Source organism: Ambystoma mexicanum, chromosome 5p (assembly GCF_040938575.1).
Source record: "Ambystoma mexicanum isolate Mex_15411 chromosome 5p, UKY_AmexF1_1, whole genome shotgun sequence".
Taxonomy (NCBI): Eukaryota; Metazoa; Chordata; class Amphibia; order Caudata; family Ambystomatidae; genus Ambystoma; species Ambystoma mexicanum.
Genome location: NC_090930.1, coordinates 860337173 through 860360064, shown reverse-complemented (window position 1 = coordinate 860360064; position 22892 = coordinate 860337173). Strand labels below are relative to the sequence as shown.

The following is a 22892-nucleotide window of genomic DNA, read 5'->3' as shown; positions in this document are numbered from 1 at the left end:
TCAGTCAGTTTATGTTGCTGCCTGGGGGTTTGGGTATTGCGTTACACTTGTTGCTTGATCTGATGCGTTGGTCGGGGATGTTTTTGATTGGACTACTGTGGACATACTTGGGAAAAGGATTAGGGCTATTCCATTGCTACTGTGTTACTTGCTCTTGAGGCCAATTGCTCATTTTCTTGTTGGATACGCTACTTGCTGTGTATGTTTGCAACATGAGGGAGGGAACTGTTCATTTGTTTATGAGAATTTTTGTGGCGGGTATAGGGTTCTGGGGGTATGGTTCTTATCACAAAGTATTTCGTAAATATGTTTAGTCATCAGTCTATGGTTCATCAGACTGTTGGACTGATGCTCGATTACCTTTTTGTTGTTTGTTCGATGTGTTGTATGGTGTGCAGGGTGTGTGCAATTGCCTCTTGCTGTTATGTTAGGTGTGTCACAACTGTATGCTTCCAATTGTCTTCCCATTTATTAAATTGATTATTTACTATGGGACTGCCTACTAGCAGTTTGTCACCGTTCTTATTTTATTTGTAATTTTTCTTTTTCTCTGGGTTATGAATGTTTATTCAGAGGGGAAACGGTCATTGACGGTGCATGAATGCAATGTAATAATGACCTAATCTGGGAGTAGACAATTATTCTGAGACAAACATGCAAAGGATCCTGAGTGCAACCTTCCTGAGGTGTTATGGTGGTCTACTAAGAGGATTAGTGAAAGGGAGGACATAATGCGAAGAAGGGGCAAGTTGATGGGTGGCAACACTTATTTTTACTTTCGTGGTTGAACGGGTATACTGGTTTTCTCCACCTGGAATGTTAAGGGCTTGAATTTCCCACAGAAGAAAAGAAAGCATTTGTTTGAAGGTTCTAGTGGCCTCTTGGTTAATTTGAGATATACTAAAGAAATCTCCAATTGTTTTGATTCGAAGTCTAGAGGGTGGGTTTTTTATTCCGTAGAGGTGTGGGTGTTGTAGTGGAAGGAACAAGTGACTTACCTGTAACTGTTGTTCTCCAGCATGGGTCTGGCATGGATTCACATGCTCATGAATATTCCCCATCGTCAGGCTGGGAATCCTTGGTAAAGAAAAAAATCAATATCAGTTTCGTTTCTGATCTGTCTTTCTTAGTAGTAACCAATCACTGGTCTCTGGGTCATTCTGCCCCCAGCCAATGACTGCCCTCTCCCTAAGCTCCTCCCCTGACAGCCATCCTCAGATTTGGTAGCACGTAAAGTGGCAGTATGACCAAGTGAAGAGCCGCCGAGGGGTAGGAGGGAGGGTTCACGTGTGAATCCATGCCAGACCCATGCTGGAGAACAACAGTTACAGGTAAGTAACTTGTTCCTTCTCCAGCATGGGGTCTGGCATGGATTCAGATGCTCATGAATATAAGAATATATAGCAGTACACACATGCACAACCACGGGAGGTGGCAAGGCTCAACATTAAGCATTACATAAACTCAACATTAAGCAACGCTTACCTCCTCACCAGGCCCACCTTCAGGCAAACCGGTTGCGCAGCACTGCTTGGCCGACCCTGGACTCCTCCCTGGAATCCTGGTCGACGCAGTAGAATCTCATGAAGGTGTGCGTCGACCTCCACGTAGCAGCCCTGCAGATGTCCAGCAGGGGTACACCAGACAAGAACGCCGTGGTAGCAGCGATGATCGCTCTGGTCAAATGGGCTCTCGGATGGCCGGGCAACAGTCGGTTTGCCAACCGGTGACAGTGCATGATGCAGCCGGAGAGCCATCTGGAAATGTAAGCCTTCGAGAGGGCCTTCCCTTGGTTCACAGGTCCAAAGTTGACAAACAGTTGTGATGTCTTCCAAAAACTCTTTGTGCGGTCCACGTAGAACTTCAGCACTCTAGCTACATCCAGCGAGTGCAAAGTCCTCTCGGCCGACGACGAAGGGAAGAAAACTGGTAACACCAAGGGCTGTTGAGATGGAAGTCCGACGGCACCTTGGGCATGAAGGAGGGGTGCTTCCTCAGCACCACCCTCGTCTCGTGAAAAGTCAAGTATGGAGGGTTGCAGGATAGGGCCTGGATCTCTCCCACTCGTCGTGCGGAGGTGATGGCCACAAGAAATGCAGTTTTCCACGCCAGGAACTTCAGCGGTGCCGGATGTAGAGGCTTGAAAGGTGCCCCCATGAGCCTGGTCAGCACCACGTTGAGCTCCCACGCTGGGGACGGAGCCTTCACCGGCGGGAATGAACGGAACAGTCCCTTCATAAACTCCTTCACCAGGCGATGAGACCACAGAGATGATCGTCCCGTAGTTCTGATGTAGCGCGAGATCGCCGCCAGATGTATTTTGATGGAGGCATGAGCCAGCCCCGCCTTGGCCAGCGACAGCAGGTACAGCAGCACTTGAGGGGCCGTAATTCGCAGAGGGTTAATCTTCTGTGCACAGCACCAGACAGAGAACCTCTTCCATTTGTGTCCATAGCACTTGAGAGTTGAGGACGCCCTGGCCTTTGCAAGCACCTCCTTGCAGTCCGGCGGGATATCGTACCCTCCAAACTCTAGTGCCGCAGGAGCCAGGCCTGCAAGCTTAGCGACCCATGGTCGTGCTGGAGGATGACGCCTCATTCTCTGGAGAGAAGATCTGCGTTCGTCGATAGTTTGACTGGGATGCTGACAAGTCCAGAAGGTCCGGGAACCAGATCTGTCTCGGCCACGCCGGTGCGACGAGGACCATCCTGCACTGGGACCTCTTGAGTTGGTTGACGAGTCGCAGGAGCAATGGCAACGAAGGGAACGCATACAGGAACAGGCCGTCCCAGGGGAACGAGAAAGCATCGCCCATGCTGCTCGGCTGGGGAAACCTGCTTGCGAACCTTTGGCACTTGGAGGTCGCCGCCGTCGCGAACAGGTCAATCTGGGGTTTGCCCCATCATTGGAAAAGCGAACCACTTGGTCCTGACGCAGTTCCCTGCTCAGCGAGTCGGCGATGGTGTTCTTTATTCCTGCTAGGTGGAAGGGCACCAGAAACATCCCCTGGGCAATGGCCCAATGCCACAGATCCTGGGCCTCCTTGGATAGGGCCGGGGACCTGGTTCCTCCCTGCTTCCGGATGTAGAACATCACGGTGGTGTTGTCGGTGAAGATCCTTACCACCTTGCCCTTGAAGGACGGGAGAAACGAACTGAGAGCCCTGAACACTGCTCGGAGCTCCAGGATGTTGATGTGGAGTGACCTCTCCTCCGGGAGCCAAAGGCCTCCCGCGTGAAGATCTCCGGTGTGCGCTCCCAACCCTCCAGGGAGGCATCCGTCAGCGTCTCCTGGTGTGCTGGGGTCTGAAAGTGTAACGCCCACCTGGTTCCCACGGGGGCGCTGATCTAGTCTGGATTACTGCGGCCTCTTCTACCGTGATCCGCAGGACCCGGAACACCGATTGGACAGGACCTCCAAATCGTGCTTCCTTGGCCCGTAGGAATATCCTTCTGCAGATGAGAAAGGGGATTAACAGTCTGCAGAATGGTGTGCTAGCTCCCCTCTTCCCCCCTCCGTTCCTCTCTATTCCTCCAAACCCGGTTTAAGCTCACCTTATGGTTTGGAAGGTTGAACTCTCCATCCTGCTTCTGGTGCAGGGGCGCGCGTTCGTCCAGTTACTTCACTGGTTTTCAGAATGGCGCTGGTAAAATCCACTTGACTTTCCTGAGCGATGCGCCGTAAGTATGAAAGTTCAAAGTTCAAGTGAGGCCCCCTTTATGCTGTCTTTCTCACCTGTGATCGGTCCTTTATTTCAGGTGCAGAATGAAGGCGATGCGTCGAGGGGTTAACCTGCCGAGGTGAGTAGTAATGAGGGCGATCCCTCTAGATGTCCTCATCATTCCTCTGAAATGTCTAGTCCTTTCCCCATAGGGGCCGGGGTATGGTACCTGCCAACGGGGCGGCGCCGACCCGAAATGTGGAAGAAAAGCCGGTAAGTATTATGGCTGTTAATCAGGCTTTCCTTCTGTGTGTCCTGCTCACCTTTTGTTTCTTCCTCTCTCCCCTAGGTGCAGAGATGTGGCGTCCGATGCCGACAGCCGCGATGGAGCCGGGAGATGTCTCGAGGACAGGACAGGTGAGTGAAGCGTGGCGCTGCAGCGAGCAACGCAATGCTTTTAAATTGAAGTCTTCCTTCAGGGATGCTGGCGAGAAGCTTGAAATAATCCTTGGTTTTCACCTTTCTCTTCTCTTCCTTCCTTGCATGTCTTCCAGGTTCAAGTCGGGCGTGGCTGTAGTCCAGGAGCAGACACGGTGAGCGTTAAGCTGCAGGAAGCAGAACAACGCGAAGCATGAGCTGCTGTCTGGGTGTGGCTTAAATAGCCTCCAAAGTAGTCCCAGGTATGTATCCTTCCCCAACTAGGTATGTATCCTTCCCTGGCCACGCCCAAGTGAAAAAAATAGTCCCTATGAAAAAATAGTCCCTATGAAAAAATAGTCCCTTTCAGGTCTCAGGGAGGCCTGAAGCGTGCAGCATGGTCTGCATCAGGTAAGTGCAAAAAACACCTCCCTTTATGAGCCTGGCGCCTATGGCGCCAGGACTGAGTCCAAAGAGTACCTATAAGGGGCCGCTGGGCTTTTACCCGAGGGCATGATGCCTGCTTCCGGGGGTGCTGGGCCTGGCCTGATGCTCCAGGGGTAGGCATCATGACAGAAAGTCTGTGCCCGCCGCGAGATGCGTGCGGGTGCCCGACCACCGAATTGCTTGGAAGACCTCGTTGAGCGGGATCTTGTCTTCGAAGCTGCCCACCGCTTGCATCGAACGGGCGTCGAGGAACTCCTGTCGAGGACGCATCCGCAGCCTGCATAGGGGCACCAGGTAGATGAAAGAGGGCATCATGCCGAGAAGTGACATGATGGATCTCACCCTGGCCACGTCCTTTCCTCCGACAGGGAAGCCAATCGTGCCACTGTATCGAGCTTGGCTCCCAGAAACAGTGCGACATAACCAGGTGGGATTTGGTGAAGTTGATGGAGAATCCCAGGTCCGTGAGCAGTTGGACGGTCTTCGCTGTGTGCTCGACGGCGAGCTCCCTTGTCCTTGCTCGGACGAGCCAATCGTCCAGGTAGTGGTAAACGCGGATCCCTTGCAGGCGCAGCTGCACCACCACTGGCGCTAGGCACTTGGTAAATACCCTGGTTGCCAACTTCACTCTGAATGGCAGGGCCTTGAATTGGTAGTGCCGTCCTTGGACTACGAATCTGAGAAACCTTCGGTGTCCTTTTAGAATGGGGATGTGGAAGTACGCATCCTCCAAGTCCAGCGACGATAGGAAGTCGCCTGCCTCCAGCTGTCCCAGTACGTGCTGGAGGGTGACCATCCGTAACTTCTGGGCCTTGATATATTTGTTTAACCGACGCAGGTCCAGGAAAGGGCGCCAACCGCCTGTCTTCTTTCTGACGAGGAAGTATCTTGAGTATACTCCGGAGCCCCAGAGCCTCTTCAGGACGGGCTCGATGGCCCCTTTCTTGAGCATCGCCCTTACTTCTAGCAGCAGTTGTGGGATGTGATTTTCCTTCCTGGCCACGGGAGGAATTCAGGGGCACTTCCTTAGAAATTCCAGAGTGTGCCCGTGGGCCAGGGCATCCAACACCCAACGGTCGGTGGCGATGGACTCCCACACGCTGACGAACTTCGCCAGCTGGCCTCCCAGCGGGGTGCTCAGGTGGGGAACCGATGCTACGGCCGGTTCAGTCCTGCTTGGAGGCAGCCTTGCCGCCCTGACCACATTGGTGATGGCAACGGGGTCCTCCTGACTTGCCGCGCCCTCTGTAGGCCTCTTGTGACGAGGAACGGGCTGCCTGGCGGTATGTCGAGGAGCCACTGCCGAATCCTTTAAAAGCACCTTGCTTGCCCCTGGAGTTCCGAAAGGGCGGCCGTCGTTGCTGCAAAACTCCCAAGGCCCAAGCCATCTCCGTGTCAGTCTTTATGGCCTGAAGTGGCTCATCTACTGTCTTTCCTAACAGGTTGTTCCGATCGAAGGGCATGTCCAGAACTCTGGTTTGCACGTCCTGGCGGAAATCTGTTGCCTTGAGCCATCCCAGCCGTCGAAGGCAAACACTGTTGCCCAACTGGCAGAACCTGGTGTCTGCGATGTCTGTGGCCACCGTTAAGATGTGGTCCGACGCCACCTCACCTTCCTGTAGGATCCCCAGGGCCTCTGCCCGCTTGTCGTCCAGTAGGAAGTCCAGCAGGGGGGCGATTTTGTACCACAACTCCCTGTCATAGCGGGCTACAATCGCTACCGCGTTGGCCGCCTTAATTGTCGTCGCTGCGGACGAGATGACTTGTCGTATGGGGTCCAGTCTCTTTCCCTCGCCGTCAGGTGTGGAGGTTGAAGTTGAAGCCGTTGCCCCCGCCACCATCTTCTTGGCCACCGCTGAGATGACCGAATCCGTGGTGGGCTGTGCCCTGAGGCACAAAGGGGTGTTGTCGGGGACCCGGTACTACTTCTCGTACCGATCCCTCTTGGCAGGTGGTGTGGACGGGTTCTTCAGGAGAGCAAGTCCCTCGTCCCAGATGTTCTCAAGCAACGGCACCGCGAGGACAGTCTTCCTCTTGGCCTTGCGCCGTTGATAGAGGAAGCCTTCTTCTGTTCTTCGGGGCAGAGCTGGAAAAGCTCGGATGCCCTGTAAATCATGGCATGGAAGGAGCCAATTTTGGTGGTGGTGATGGAAGGCCCATCCCGTCGTCATCCGTCCCCGTCGTGGCCGTATCTGTTCCCATGTCATCCCTAGGATCAGGGGAAGGAGATGAAGGCTGAGCGGGCCGTAAGGGCTGGAAAGGCGGGGGGAGATGAACTCTCCTCCGCTTGTTTGGAGGGCTTCCCGACGGGCCCGGTTCTGCAGGGTCGTCCTTTGGGGGTAGAGGCAACCTCGTCCTTATCTCTGTGCACAAGGTTTGGATTGCCATCAAAATGGCCGCCTAGTTGTCAGGTACTGGCTGCGACGGGTGCAATGGTTGCTCCTCCTCCCTGGGAGGCTCGTCGGCACCAGTCGTTCTCTCCGTACGCCTCCGGGGGATTCCTCCCGTGGGACTGGACCTCCCCAAAACTCTTGAGGCCTTGCACGACTTCAACCAGCTCCTCCACAGAGGCTGTATCCGTGTCCGTGATGGCCACCAACCGCCCCCCTTGTTTTCCACAGGGGTCTTATCGATGGGCTGAAAAGAGGATTCCCTCTGTGGTGGCAGGGAATCTCTGGGCCCAGAGGTAGTCTCCACTGGGGTAGCCTCCACAGGCTTCGCCAGGGCCGCCATGGCTCCCTCGATAGAGGCCATAGCGGGTGAATCAGGGCCTTCACGACTTTTGGCGTACTTGAGGCCTTCACCTTGGGAGGAGGGACACTGCTTCGCTCCCCCTCGGCTGCTTCCGTCGGGATCGACCGGGGCTTCTCCAGAAGCTTACCCTGGATCTCCGACTTTCTCTTCCCTGAGCCAGAGTGTTGGCTCGTGGTTGATGGCGTTGGTGAAAGTGCGCCCTGCCTGGCAGCCGAGTAGCCTGACCCTTCGGCGCTCCCGGTGCCCGCGGTGCTTAGCCTTCTGTTGGGCCCCCGTCGCCGGAGCACCCTCAGAGGACTTAGAAGACCGCTCTGACCTCTTCTTATTTTCACCTACCGCTGGGCTCTTTCCTTCCAGCCAGTTGGTGAGGTAGATCCGCCAATCCCTCATGGTCCGCTCCGACATGTTCTTGCAAAACGCACAGTCCTTCTCCACGTGCGTTTTGTCTTTGTGAAGGCAGAAGCGGCATCTAGAATGCTCGTCCTCCTTGAATACATTCTGCAATCCACATCCAGGGCAGTTCCTAAACAGCTTGGATCCGGGCATCGAGCTTCCTTTGTCCTGGGCCATGTCCACGGGGTAGGCCTCAAGGTCTTCTGGAATCCTCCAAGAAGCGTACTCGACGAAAACCTCACCCTTGGGGGGCATAGAAAATTCCGAAACGGGTCCCTGTTGATCGAAAGTAGAAACGGTGGAGCTTGAGGCTCGATTGACCGAAAAAATGAGATTAAACTCTTAGAAAAAATAAATAAATAAATCGCAAAACGCAGTAAAAGCTCGAGAGCTATAGCACAAGGACTCCCAACACTTGAACGTGCGGTAAAAATCTGTGGATGGCTGCCAGAGGAGGGGCTTAGGGAGAGGGCAGTCATTGGCTGGGGGCAGTATGACCCAGAGACCAGTGATTGGTTACTACTAAAAGATCAGAAACGAAACCGATACTGATTTTTTTTCTTTACTGAGGATTCCCAGCCTGATGACAGGGAATATTCATGAGCATGTGAATCCATGCCAGACACCATGCTGGAGAAAGAGTGGTCATGAACGGTGAGGGGCGGATAATACTTGCTGATGTGCTTCATGATGGCAAATTACTCACTATTGGGACTATTTATGGCCCTTGTTCGCCAGGGGGCTCCTTCTTTGCTAATATGACCCCTTTACTGTCTTATTTGCGAGGAGGCACTATCATTTTGGGTGCTGACTTCAACTGAGTACTTGACCATAGACTGGATCGATCAGTTGCATACAGATCTAGTGTGGGAACAAGTAGGGAGTTCAGGTGCTTTCTTCAGGGGTTTGATTTAGTGGATATATGGAGAGGAATAAGTTACTTTGTTACCTGGTAACGTTCTTTTGATGGGATGTTCCGACGATGTATTCCACATCTATGACAGGTAATCCCCACAGTTGTGCTGCTTCGAAAAAGATTTCGGTGTCTGCATCCTGCGTCGATGACGTCAATACTCTGTCCTCGAGGGCCTCCGTCGAGCAGACGTCACGGGATGTTATAAGTAAGACGCACGACGCCCTTAGACTCAGTTGTAGTTCTTTCCCCAGAACGTGTGGCACCAATCTCCTGCCAGAATGACTACAGAAAGCCTTGCGGAAACGTAAGCTGCAATCGCATAAGAAATTCTGTAGAGGGGCAGGCTGGGAGGGTACGATGTGGAATAAATCGTCGGAACAGCCCATCGAAAGAACGATACCAAGTAAGAGAGTAACTTGTTCTTCGAGGGGATTTGTTCCTCCAACGTATTCCACATCTATGACAGACTCCCAAAGCAGTACCAACGTATGGAGGTGGGAAAAGAATTTAGAAATTTAGAAATTTAGAATGCCCAATCAAATTTCAGAATAGAGGACCGCCTTACCAAAGGTTAAGTCTTGCCCATGGATAGGGTCCAGGGAGTAATGTTTTACAAAAGTATGGACAGAGGCCCATGTGGCTGCTTCACGAACACCCCTCTGCAGAGCAGTGGAGGCAGCCACACCCCTAGTGGAATGGGCCCTCAAACCTACCAGAGGGTCCTTGCCAGATGGTAGCATTCCGAGATGGTCAAGATAATCCATCTGGACAAGGTCTGCTTAGTAACAGCTTGACCCAAATGCCTTCCAGCGAATCCTACAAAGAGCTGATCGTCCACTCTGACCCGGGACATGCGTGAGATGTAGAAGCTTAACGCTCTCCTAGGATCCAAACTATGGAGCCTCTCCTCTTCCTTAGCACGATCCAGAGGAGGATAGAACGCCGGAAGAATGACCTTCTGGCTTACATGAAATTCCGACACAACCTTCGGAAGAAAAGGAGGACGAACCCTAAAGACAACCATGTCCTTATGGAACACCGTGAATGGAGGCTTGGCGGATAGTGCCTGCAACTCACTCACTATGCGAGCGGAAGTAACCGCAACTAAAAATACAGTTTTAAAGGTCATCAGTCTCAAAGGACAAGAACGTAAAGGCTCAAATGGAGCTCCCATTAGGAATTTTAGAACCAGGTTCAAATCCCAAACGGGCACCTGGAAAGGTGACGGTGGGAAAACAGTGAGCCCTTTCAAAAACGGAGAAATCAAAGAAATCTTAAAATAAGAACACTCCTCAGACGAACGCTTAAATATGGATAGCGCCGACAGGTAACCTTTAATGGTACCCACTTGCAGGCCATTGTGGGCCAACGTAAGCAAAAAAGACAGAACCACAGGAATGGCACATGAAAAAGGAACCACATTCTTAACCCTGCACCAGTCGCAGAACTTTCTCCAACGGCAATGGTACAGGGACTTTGTTGCGGGCCTTCTGACCGAAACCAACACCTCCATCACATCTTCAAGGAGGTCCCAATCCTTATACCTCAACCTTTCAGAAGCCAAGCATGAAGGTTGAGGGACTTGACCTCTGGATGGAGAACCTGACCCCCCCCCCCCACCCCTCCCGTGAGAGCAGATCATCTCGGTAGGGAAGACGGCGTGGAGGGCAGATGGACATGTCGAGAAGGTCCGGGTACCACGTTCTCCTGGCCCATGCCAGAGCAATGAGGATCATTCGGGAACCAAACTTCCGTAACCTCCACACACTTGCGAAATGACGGGGACTGGAGGAAACGCGTACAGCAGTGGGAAGGACGACTCCACTACGAACACGTCCCCTAAGGCTCCCCTTGGAGGAAATTCCCACGAGCAGAATCTTTCGCTCTTCCGGTTGACACTGGTGGTGAAAAGATCCACTTGTGGGGTCCCCCAAAGGGCAAAGATCTCCAGGAGAATCTCCTGACCGTGCTCTGCCTGCTCAGAGCGTCCACCGCCACGTTTTCGTCTCCGGCCAGATGAACTGCCGAAATCGAAATTTCCTGCTGGATGGCCCAGAACCAGAGCTGCATCGACTCTCTGCACAGAGGGAGAGACCCTGCCCCACCTTTTTGTTGAGGTAGTGCATGGCCACTGTATTGTCCGTCAGAATCAGGACATTCTTTCCCCGCACAGCCGTCAGAAAAGCCTTCAGGGCTAGCCTGATGGCCCTCAGCTCCAACAGATTGATATGGAGTCTGGACTCGACGGAGACCAACGACCGCTGACTGTCAATTTGTTGGCATGAGCTCCCCATCCCTGAGGGATGCGTCCTTCACGATCGTCCCCTCCGGCTAGGGTAGCCAAAATGGAGCCCCTTTCATCAGATTGCCTTCAACGGCCCACCGTAGAAGTTCCTGGGCGACCCAGGGCAGCACCTGAACTGGATCCGACATCCTGCCGAAGGCCTGCAACCACTGCATCTTGAGAGCCCACTGAAAAGATCTCATCCGCAGCCTGGCCTCTGGCACCAGAAGAATGCAGGATGCCATGAGGCTGAGCAACCCAAGAACTCGAACACCGGGAGAGACTGGGCCCGTTGAAACTTGTCCACCATCTGCAGAATGTGATGAACCCTCAAATGGGGAGGCGAAACACTGCTCCAGAGATGTGTCAAGTGGGACTTATTTAAGTTGATGGAGAAGCCCAGCTTGTGAAGAGAGTGGCAGGTGACAGATGATCCAGGACTTGCTCAGGAGAGCGCGCCCTGATCAACCAATTGTCTAGTTAGGGCTAGACGTGAATCCCCCCCTTTCCTGAGATACGCTGCCACCACCACCATGAGCTTGGTGAAGACCCTCGGGTGGCGGTCAATCCGAACGGCAGGACCCGAAACTGAAAATGTGAGACGTCAACTAGCGAACCTCAGGCACTTCTTGTGCTTGGGATGAATTGGCACATGAAAGTAAGCGTTGTTGAGGTCGAGAGACACCAACCAGTTCTGAAGTTGAAGGGCCTGGTGGACTTGAGAAAGAGTAACCATCTTGAACTTGTCCTTCCTGAGGAGCTTGTTCAAACCATGCAAGTCCATGATGGGTCTCAATCCCCGGTCTTTTTTCGGGATCAAAAAATATGGGTAATACCATCCCTTGTTCCTCTCCGCTACAGGCACCAGTTCTATGGAGCCTTTCACCAGTTAGGATTTGATTTCCCGCACAAGGAGCGGATCTGGACTCTTCTAAGAGAGATTCCCTGGTGGATTGTCGTGAGGCCTCTGCCGGAAAGGAAGACAGTAACCGTGGGCTATGATCTCCAGAACCCACACATCTGAAGTAATGGCACGCCATTCTACAAGATGCTGCGCCAGCCTTCCTCCAAATGGCAAACCATGGGACATGGCCTCATGACTGAGCTGAAGCGACTGCGACAGTGCCTGAGGGCAAAGAGGCAACTGCCCGAGCGGATTTGGCACCTCGAGTAACTTGTTTTCCGCCTCTGGTACTCCTACGTTGGCCCCTTTGACTGGCCACTCCCCTCGATCTACCAAAAGAAGAGTAGTATCGAAAGGAACCTCCCCTCCATTGCTGTCCCCTAGGACGAAAAGGCGGAGGTTGGCAGAATGCAGCGCTTAACCACTTCGCTGCAGCTTTGGAGGTATGCAACCTCTTAAGGCTCTCGTCAGCCTTGCTGCCAAAACGATGTACACCATCAAAGGGCATGTTGAGAAGCCGGGCTTGTACGTCAGGAGCAAACCCCAACTTCTGTAACCACGCAAATCGGCGCATCACGGTGCTCGCCGCCATGGACCGACTGACACAGTCTGCCATGTCCAGACCCGACTGAACGGATTCACACATGGCATCCTTGCCATCCTGAACGGGGGCAAGAAAACCATCCCGTTCCTCCCCTTCGGGAATATGTTCAGCTGCCAAAGAGAATTCCACAGAGTGCGAGTGAAACGTGCTAAGGCACACACGAAGTTGGCTGCCTGTAAAGCCATATCCCCTGAAGAAAACACTTCCTTCGCCCAGCCATCAAAACGTTTATCGTCCCCATCAGGAGGGATGGTAGGGTACGACGCCTGCTTTGCTGGGGCTGTAGCCGCCTGCACCACCAAACTCTCTGGAGTGGGGTGCAGTGTCAAGTAGCAGGGGTCGATACTGGCTGGATGGTATTTTTTTGGGAACGACTTGCTCACTGCCGGGAGACTCTCCGGAGCAGTCCAAGCCCGCCACACTTCTCTGTAAAGCCATATGAAATGGCAGCACCGGGTCAGTGGGTGGGCCTTGGTCAAGGTTATCCGTCAGGTCATCCTGCAGAAAATCCACTGGTGGCGCAGACCTTCCCAAGTACTCAGTCACCCTCGACATGAGACGCCAGTATGAAGACTCGGCGTGCGTGCCAGGCTCGGGCCTACTGAACTCAACCTCCGGAGGTGTGTCCAGGCCACTGGCGTTGTGCAAAGACTGACGCAGGTCTTCCAACTGGCTATGACCAGACAAGAGTTCGTCAGGAACCTCATCAGGAACCAAACCATCAGAACCTTCACCCACCTCAGAGATGTAATCCAGAGGCTGGAATAAATCTCTGGATGAAGGCACAGAAAAAGGTTCAAATACAGGCCTCACTGACTTCTTCAGGGCCTTCCTCGGAGTTTCCACCGATGCACGGGGTACCTCCGGTAAAGCCTCCACAAAAGGCGTTGAGGGCTCATCGACGTCGAGCGTGGTGCCGATGGCTTCAACACAGGCCTCGAGGGAGGTGCCCCGAGCATGTCCTTCAATGGCCTCGGCGCTGATGGCGTTGACTACTTCCTCGGAGGCGGAGCCTCGAGAGAGTCCCTCGACGGACATGGCCCCGATGGCGTCTACGTCTTCTTAGAAGACCTCACAGGCTCTGACGGTCTTGAGGACCGGGACCTGGAGCGGGCATGGCTAGAGCGATCTACCTTGTCCAATCAGGACTGTGATGGCTCCCGATGATCGTGCTGACCGCCCGAGCCCGAAGGCATGCGAGCGGTGGCCCTAGCGCGTTCCTTGCTGATTTCTCTCGAAGGCGCGGATAGACCGGAGCCCTTACATTAGAAAATCGCCATCATTTCCTTACCAAATGCGTCCCATTCTGCAGGAGAGGAATGCTTGGTAGGACAAGCTATCCGCCGTCTGGCGGAGTCCTCGGACGTGAAAGGCAACCTGTGACAGCGCTTCCGCAACTGCCTAGAAGAGGCAGAGGAATGGCAGTAACTACTCCGGGACCGAGACCCCCCCTGCACTTACTCCAACGTTGGTCGAAAGCCCAGCGGATTGCGACTTTCGGGGTTCGGAAACCCTACCGACAGATAGCTTCTTCCGCTCCCGCAAGGTCTTTGATGTCAAAGTCTGGCAATCGTCAGTCATCAGTGGTGGGTGCTCGCCGAGGCACGAGAGGCAGACGTCATGCGGGTCCATAAGCGACATCTTGGAACCGCAGACCCGATACTTTGAATACTGACCGCGGGGTAGAAGACATGATATCTTCACAAACAATCAAGTTCGAAGAACCGATAGAAATCAGAAGAACCGAGGCACGCCGAGATCTCCGAAGCGAACACGTTTGTGGAAAAAGCGGAACTGAGGCTACGGGCGTCGTGCATCCTACTTGTAACATCCGGTGACGTCGGCTCGACGGAGGCCCTCGGGGACAGCGTATCGACGTCATTGACGCAGACATTTTTCAAAAGCAGCAGAGCTGTGATGATTACCGGTCATAGATGTGTAATACGTCGGAGGAACATATCCCCTCGAATTATGCATTCTGGATAGAGGGAGTATTCATTTTACTCTCCTGTGCACGACTCGCATTCTAGGATTTACAATTTTTTGGTGTCGGTCAGGCTTATTGATAAGACTACTAGTGTGAATATAAGGAACTGTGGATTGTCTGATCATTCTTTGTTGGATTTAGGACCGATTTAAAAGATACAGGATCGAATTCTGTTAGATGGCGGCTTAAGACTTGTTTTGAGGGATCAGGAATTTCTTTATACTCCGAGGAACTTCATTGTGTTCTTTTTTGAGGAGAATAGAGGCTGGACACAGCTGAATGGTCTGGCATATCTTTAAGGTGACGATACAGGGGGGTGGCGGGAACTGATTAACTGGACGTCGCGTCCTAGGAAGTCAATTTAGCAGAATTTTAATTGTTAGAGGGTGAGCTTGGGTGTTCACAACTGCTAGGAAAGATTGCTCTTTACTGTACTTTTCCTTCGATTTTTATGGACCCCCAAACTTTTTTTTTTACCCTAGCCTGTACATTTTACAGTGCAGTGAAGCCTTAAGCTTTACTGCAATGTCTTTTGCTCGTTTTATGGAGAAACTGACATGTCCTTCAGGCTGTCAGTACTGGGAAACATTGTTTACCTTAGTCTTGAGACTTTGTCACTACTTTTAGGAACTTATCACTTGTGGTAACTTTATTTTCACTGTACAATGGGGTACACTTTTGGTTTTCCCCTAGACTAACACTCTGAGGGTTTTTGGTTAGTCTAGATGTGCTAAATGGACAAGCTGGTGGCAGCAGTGACAACCATTTCTTGGTGCTTTTCGTTTTGGCCTTAACACGTGTGGCTACTAACTGTGGCTAGTGACCGAACATGGCCATGCCACATGGTTTTTCGCTTGTCCTTTGGCCATCTTGTTCTTTGCCCTCTTCCTGGCCTATGAGGTAGAGAAATCCTTGGCGGACAACTGGAGGACTGTGTGTTTACTGGCAGTATGTGGGCTGGGACTGTCTGGTCCCAATCCATAAACTGGTTTCAGTTTGTCTGAGTGGTATGCATGAGTGTTTCGACCAGTGGTCCTGATTGGTCCACCGCTGGGGTGCGTGTGGGGCTAGCCCTGCTAGTGGGAGTTTTGGCTCTTACCTGGTTTTTAGTATAAGAAGAGGACCCCTGCACCCATTATTCAGAGATCCTGGAGTAACCGGAAGGTACCAAGATTCCTGTCCAGCTACAAGACCCGTGAAGAGACTGGGCGACCAACTTATGCTGCTGTCCTGGAGAAGCCCTGTCTGAGACCCAAGCTACTCCTCACTGATGACGCCCAACAAGGCTGAAACATGTCTGGGGGCGCTTGTGGTCTCGTGCAAAAGGGATGTGACCTAGCAGTTCGGGCTGGACTACCCCCTTGGGGGTGAGGCCAAGCCTGATTTGCATATGGTCTTTTCCCTATTGTAATGGCTTGGCAGGCAAAGAACGATGGTCTGGAGGGTTGCCCAGAGCAATGCTAGAGGTCAAGATTTATTCTAAACCTTCCAGCCGTCAACTCTTTTGTTTTGCTATTGATTTTCAGCAGTCCTGCGAATGAGCTGCGACCCTTGTAGTGGAGTGAACATCCATTCCGGACGTCTGCTCGCTACCCTGCAAAGAAGAGCCATCTGAAGTGTCCCTGGACAGTCCTGTGACTGACCAGCTCTGAGTTTGGGCTACCGTGATGTTGATCTCGCCTTTCAGAGTTGAGGTCTGGAGCTTGGGAGAGTCTCAGTTTATCTTCCAAGACTTAACTCAGCAGGATTTCAGAGTACCAGCGTCAAGGAGACCCGAGATAGCAGGGAAAGTCTGGCCTTGACAAGTGAGTCACTAAGCACCGTGTTTTTCTGCATTCTTCATCCGAGAGTCCTTGCGCCAGAGAAAGACACCAACCGGAGATCAGCTCGAACCTGCAACCACTGCGAATCAAGGCCCGAGCTTGACGGCAGGAAAAGCAACCTCAGACCGTCTTCCATTGACCTGCCAAGTCCTGGGAAGAATCCAAGTACGTGTGGTAAGTTACAGAGGTTCCTCCCTACCCCTAAACTCCCTTTAAAAGTTTGCCTAACTTTTATAAAACGTTTGCATACTTTGGCTTTGCCATTGCTTGCTCGTGCAAGACTTTTGAAAGGTGGGGACACTTCTATTAGTTACAATACACTGTCCTCGAAGCTTTGGAACTGTTCACTGGACCCCAGAGACCCTACCTTCATTTTTCTCTTGCATCACAAACTGTCAGAACTCTCCTGAACCTTTGGGCATAAGGCCCCCATACAATTTAGGGAAGGACTTTAATTTGTGTTATGTCCTACTTCAGTGGATGTATATATGTAATCTATTGTTATTGTTGTGTGATACTTCTACCCGTTAGTAGTTATTTTTCATAGTGTTGTTGGCCATAAATAAATAACTTTGTATACATACTGTCCAAGTGTAATTTTGTGATTCTCATTGTGGACCCTTCACAAGTTCAACTAGACCTCTTGTCACGGCTACCTTCAACTGGTTTGGCTACAGCTCCCAGAGTAGTCCGTCACAATGTAGGTTGGCCTTCTATACATCTGTCCACCAGGCCAGAGTATAGAAAAATCAGTGCCAACAACAAAGGTTTGAGTTGACCAGGGAAGCTCAGGACAAATTGAAAATGGATAGGTGAAAGATGCTTTGATATGCAAAGTCAATATACAGGCGGAGAAGGGCTTATTTTTTTGTAAAACAAAAATACTGGGAAAATGGCCACCGGAGCGGTAGACATCTGGCTAATAGGCTGAAAGGTAGGACTGAGCGGTCTTATGTTCCGGGTGTGGAGCATGCCCTTGGTGTAAGAGTTGGGGGGGGGGGGAGGCAGACATTTGCCAATGTTTTCCGTCCTTATATGAATCATTGTACACTGAGAATGCTTTCCCGTCAAGGTTGGATTTGGATGGCTTTTTTTTGATGAAATTGAAATTTCGGCTCTGGCTGCAGAGGGTAGGGATGCCTTGGATGCACAGGTTGGTGTTGCAGAAGTCTTGCCGGCTAAAGATCAGCTTAATGTTGGTCAATCTAGAGGGCTGGACTGTTTACTGGTGGAATTCTATAGGTCTTTTAGTGCCCAGTTGGTTCAATTTTTGTGTGAGCTGTATAATAATTTTTTGATAAATGGGGTGGAGAGTGTCTTGTGTCTTGCTGAGACGTATTTGACAAAACAGTTATTAAGTGGATACTAATGCCACACAATATTGCTTCATTGTATCCAGTCTGAGAAATCACGCCGTACCTGCAGCATTATTCAGCTCGTCTTTCCTTAGTGCCATCTGAGACCCAGACCCCGCCTCCAGCTAACGCCCGCACTCAAAACCTGTGCCTCGAGCGTAGCGGAGTGTGGAGAGTGCCTGGTGTCCGGTGGACAAAGGACGAGGGGAGACCTCTGCGCAGCTCGAATGGCAAAAGAGACGGTGATGTAACCATCCTTAACGTCAACAACATTACTACGACTGACACCATGCACCCTGGACATAGAGGATTCATCTTCAATTCTTCAAGATGCGGGTAAGCGTGTTTGTAAAATCGACCTCAATGAACATTGCTCTCACATCCTCTCATATTTTACAAAGTCAATCATCTGTTCGTGTTGTCACAGAGCCCAAACCACCTCTTATGTCCGAAACTCCAGAAACATTCTCTCCACACATTTCAACTCCATCGTCAACAACTATTGACAATATACAGAATGCTGCAACATTTTATGCATTCCCCACCGAACCAAAATCTGCACCCATGACAACTGTTTTGGTAACGTCCCAACATGTGCTTGAACCTGAAAACTCTTGCAGGGACTCTTCAGTCATGGAAGCAACAACAATAAATGACTTCACAAATCAATTTGAATCCAATTACCACATCTGTCATAGCAAGTAGCACAGGAGGTGTGCGAGAACTCAGTGTACAAGCCATGATTCACACAATCTCTGCCAAATCACGAGAGCAAAGGGTTGACCTCTTGACAGGAACAGTCTAACAATCATCAGAATTCAGCACTCAAAAACATGGCCGCGAATTCACTTGACCTCCCAATTACAGTAGCATGGTCCGACACTGCAGAATCGGCTAAATCACAATCCGCAAAACTAACCAATCAATCAGATTCCACGTACTTCGTCAAACATTTTGTGCGTTCCACTCCAAACAAAAGTCTTAAACCGCAAAATAAATGAGAAAAACAAACAACCGGGAACATTTAAAAGCTCTCTGTTGAGAGGTTGTGGGCCAGGCATTCCAGCTACCCGCAATTTATTTAAAGACCCGTTTATACTCGCGTGGATCCTTCAGACGCTGAACTCCTAGAAAGCCTTGAAAATGCACATTCACCAAATTCCAAACGGACATTCAAACAACAAATCACCACATAGCACTTAGTCAACAAAAACATCTTGAAGACTGATCTTCCAAACTCTCTAATACAATCAGGCAGAGCCCGATCCAACCTTTATCGGGCACAGTGCCATCAAATTGAGCCTTAACCATGTATCAGGACAATATCACAAAAACCGAAGGACTCCAATCTTAAACCCTCAACATTGGACATTTAAGTTATGGCGCATATTGGACATCAAAGAGCACCTTATCTTAAATAGACAAGCAGTGTTGGAAATACTTCAATTTAATTTATTGACGAACAACGCACATCTATTTGCATATTGCTTCACTGGTGATCAAGAACATGTTAGCTAATGAAAAACATAATCTGCTCATGCTAAGATTTGACCTAACTCCAGCTCAAACACTGACAGATGACAAAATCACATCTGCTGAAGATATAGTACCATCGGAGCTAACAGAGGGATCAAATCACAGAAGGTGTGCGTCAAATGATAGAATATTCTCGAACGATAGTTCTGCACATATGGTGTCTGAACCAAAAGACACATTGAGACATTTTACCAGAAGTATCTGGGATATCTAATTCAGTCATTGCGTTCCAGGACCCATTGAATAATCGGGTGAAGACCCGTGGATCCGAAACAGAAAGGAAATGTGACATTTAAGAGGAGTTCCACAACCTGTGAGATTACTCTTGCACAGAAACCTTTACCATCAAGTGTGCTCTCTGAAACACTGAGTGGTCTTGGGTAGCACAAGCCCACACCAGTCAAAAGAACCTTTAGCAACGCTATAACTCAAAAGTATTGCCAACTTGATGTAGTGCCACCAACCCCAATAATTCCATTCGCTTAAAATTAGCCTCATGGAACAACCGTGGATACGTCCATTTAACTAAAAAAAGTGACATCAACTTGGCTGATTTTGAAGTCATTTGTATTCAAGAGACCTGGCTGCAAGTAAAGCCAGCTCTAGATGGCTTTGAGATTTCTCTGAGTGCTGAGACCAAAGGCTTTAAGGGCGGCACTTCATCAGGCTTACTAACATGATAATACAATGGGATCTGAATAGCTCCCATACAACACCTAAAGATTAGTCGAAAATTGTCTTGATTTATATCTATTGGTACCCAGCACATACATCAGCCAAAGAATTCACATCACATGTAACAAAAAAGTGAGGAATCTATTTTTTGGTACTAATGTCGAAGAACTCTGCGCCCTGTTTTATCTTTTGTGTTCATACAGTTAAGGTCGCATGTGTAATTAGGGTAACTGTGGAGTCCTATGATTCCTCTACTCCACTAGGAAAAGACCATAACAGAAAGTGTTACCCTTATGTGTTGCTCATGCGCCCAAGTTGTTTTTACTCCATACAGATGGAGAAAGAAATAAGGTACCACACAAGATTTGTGTTTTGATTCACCAATATTTATATAGAAAACTGTTGCCCTTTAGTGATGACACGTGTTTCAACGTAACCAACGTTTTTCTCAAATCAGGGCTGGTATCAACAAATGACAAGTAATATCAAAAACAGTGCATAATAAATTGATTTAAGTAAACACCAATGTGGTCCACAAGAACGTTTGCACATGCATGAATTAAAAAATAATTAACAAAATCATAATAACATGGCCATGTTTGGGGGGGGGGAAAAAGGAAGGAGGTTTGTGGGAAAGCGAGAAGAGAAAAAAATATAAAAACACATGATTGTTAAACAATATGTCAATGGTGTTAATCCTATTTTTTAATGAGTACATTGGTATATTTAGAATAATTTATTGTATGCTTATGTTCATTGTATTTCTTACCCAATGTAACCGTCCTCTTAAATGTTCTCAAAAGCTTGAATCCAGTCATGGGTTAAATCCCGTGTCCCTGTAGGGGAAGCGTTTACATATGCTCGTTTAACTACCTTGTATTATGGGCACAGATTGTGTCTCTATATAAAGTCTATCCAATACTGTGTTCATGCTTTTAATACGTGCACACAGAAATTACAAGGATATGCTGTTCTCACCACGTTACATTGCATTCAAAAACTCTAGGGGAGGGTGTTTGTCCTTTCCTATTTTTCCTTTTCCTTTTGTTTGTTATATCTACAGTCGTAAAACACGCAGGCCCACATGTCCGTGAACCTTATTCCTTTCCCACCTGGTGGGCTTTCCTGCTTACCTCTATTTCCTCAAAGTCGTCCCTTTCAGTCCTTGTATGATTGTGTCTCCCAATCTCGTCTTTTGTTTGATCACGTTACTAGGTTACCTATGTCCTACTTCTGTTTCTATGTTGTCGGCCATATTTTGGGGCTGAAAACCTATGTCCTACTTCTGTTTCTACATTGTCCGCCATATTTTGGGCTAAAACTCTATATCGGTATTGTGTTTTGTGTTTGTTTGGACGCACGTTCACGTAATCGAAAATAGTTGCGCTCTTTTAAAGACAAAATGTTCTAATACTTTTTTAGTCTTAATGAAGCGGTGTGTAACACCAAACATAGTTCATAACAAATGTTATTCTAAATATTATTACAAGGACACTCCCTAAATCGTTTGAAGACTCCTCCCCTTTTCTCCTTTTTTGACGCAAGTCATGTCAATGGGACACAAGTTACTGTATCTCCAAAAAATGTATTGGCATCTGATTAATTCTTGCGTAATGTGACAAAAAGTGTCTTAATCAGTCTTGTGATATTATAAGACACAATGTATCATGCCGAATATCATTATGTTAATCTTTTTGATCAATGTTGGTGCCTCTGCCTAAATACATTTCGGTGTGTATGTTATGGGACATGTGTACCTTTTTGTGTGTTGATATTTCTGAGGTGATAAATCTTTCATGAAACCCACAAAACAGGATACTACATTTATAATATTTTCAGAGAAAAGAATACATCTCATTGTCAGAGTTTAAACCTTTTTCAACAGTTCTAAATTTGCAAATCATTCTGGCTTCTTCTTGCCGTAATTTCAGCTCCAAATTACCTCCTCTTGGTCCTAAGGTTATTCTTTTTAGACCCAAAAATTTTAAAAGTCTTTTTTCATCGCACTGATGCTCTTTTTGCCAATGCTGTGCTAATGGTGAGTTAGAATTAGGATTCCCTATTCCTGAAAAGTGTTCTCTTATTCTAATCCTTAATTCTCTTATCGTACTTCCTATGTACATTTTGTGACATAAACATATAATGACATATATAACATATTTACTTCTGCAATTGATGTGTTCCAAAATTTGCTGCTTAATGCCATATGTATCCTGAAAACTTGCAGTATTGTCTATGGTGTATTTGCACATTGTGCAAGTCCCACATCTTCTGAAACCTTGTGTTTGTTTAGGTAACCAAGTATTCGAACTCCCAATTTCTAGTATAGGGAGCAGAGATGGACTCAATACATTTTTTATGGTTTTGGCTCGTTTGAAGATTATAGTCGGGTTGTCCTTAATGTAGTTCCTGACGTGTGGGTCCAATTGTAGCAAATGCCAATTCCTTTTTAGGATCTTCCTTAAAATTCCATTATTCTTACAGTAAGTCGTAATGAAAGTCACTTCCTCTGTTTGGTTGTTGATTCTGGTTTTCGTAGTTAGGGTGTCTGCTCTGTTAAGAGCTTTGGCTTTCCTTTGTGCTTTGGCAATAATTTTAGTTCCATATCCTCTGGCCTTAAATCTTCTTGAAAGCAGTTGACATTCTTGCTCAAAAGTTTTTTGTTCCGAACAGTTTCGCCGAGCTCTGATGTATTCTCCACTAGGGATGTTCCTTACAACCGAAGAATGATGACAGCTGGTTGCAAATAAAGTTGAATTAGCCTCTGTAGGCTTCCTGAAGGTCCTAGTCAACAATTGATTATTTTTCACATAGATATTTAGATCCAGAAAATCTATTTGTTCTTTGCTGGTAATCCCAGTAAATTCAATCCCCATAAGGTTATTGTTGGCTCTAGTCTTGAATTGTTCTAACTCCTCTTGTTCACCTTTCCAGATAAGTAACACATCGTCGATATAGCGGGTCCAAAGAATCACATGATCCTGATATATTTCATCTCCATAGATGTGTTTATCCTCATACATTGCCATTGTGAGGTTGGCGAGTGCGGGGGCAAATTTTACTCCCATCGCCACTCCTCTTGTTTGCTGATAAAATTCTCCATTGAAAATGAACACGTTATTTTGCAAAGTTAAAA

The 22892-nt window shown here is 49.0% G+C and overlaps 1 protein-coding gene across 3 annotated transcripts in view; it reads right to left on the bottom strand.

Annotated features, from left to right (window-relative positions):
- CDK13 (cyclin dependent kinase 13) overlaps positions 1–22892 on the bottom strand; it is a 1667419-nt gene that overhangs the window by 84436 nt on the left and 1560091 nt on the right. The window lies entirely within an intron of this gene.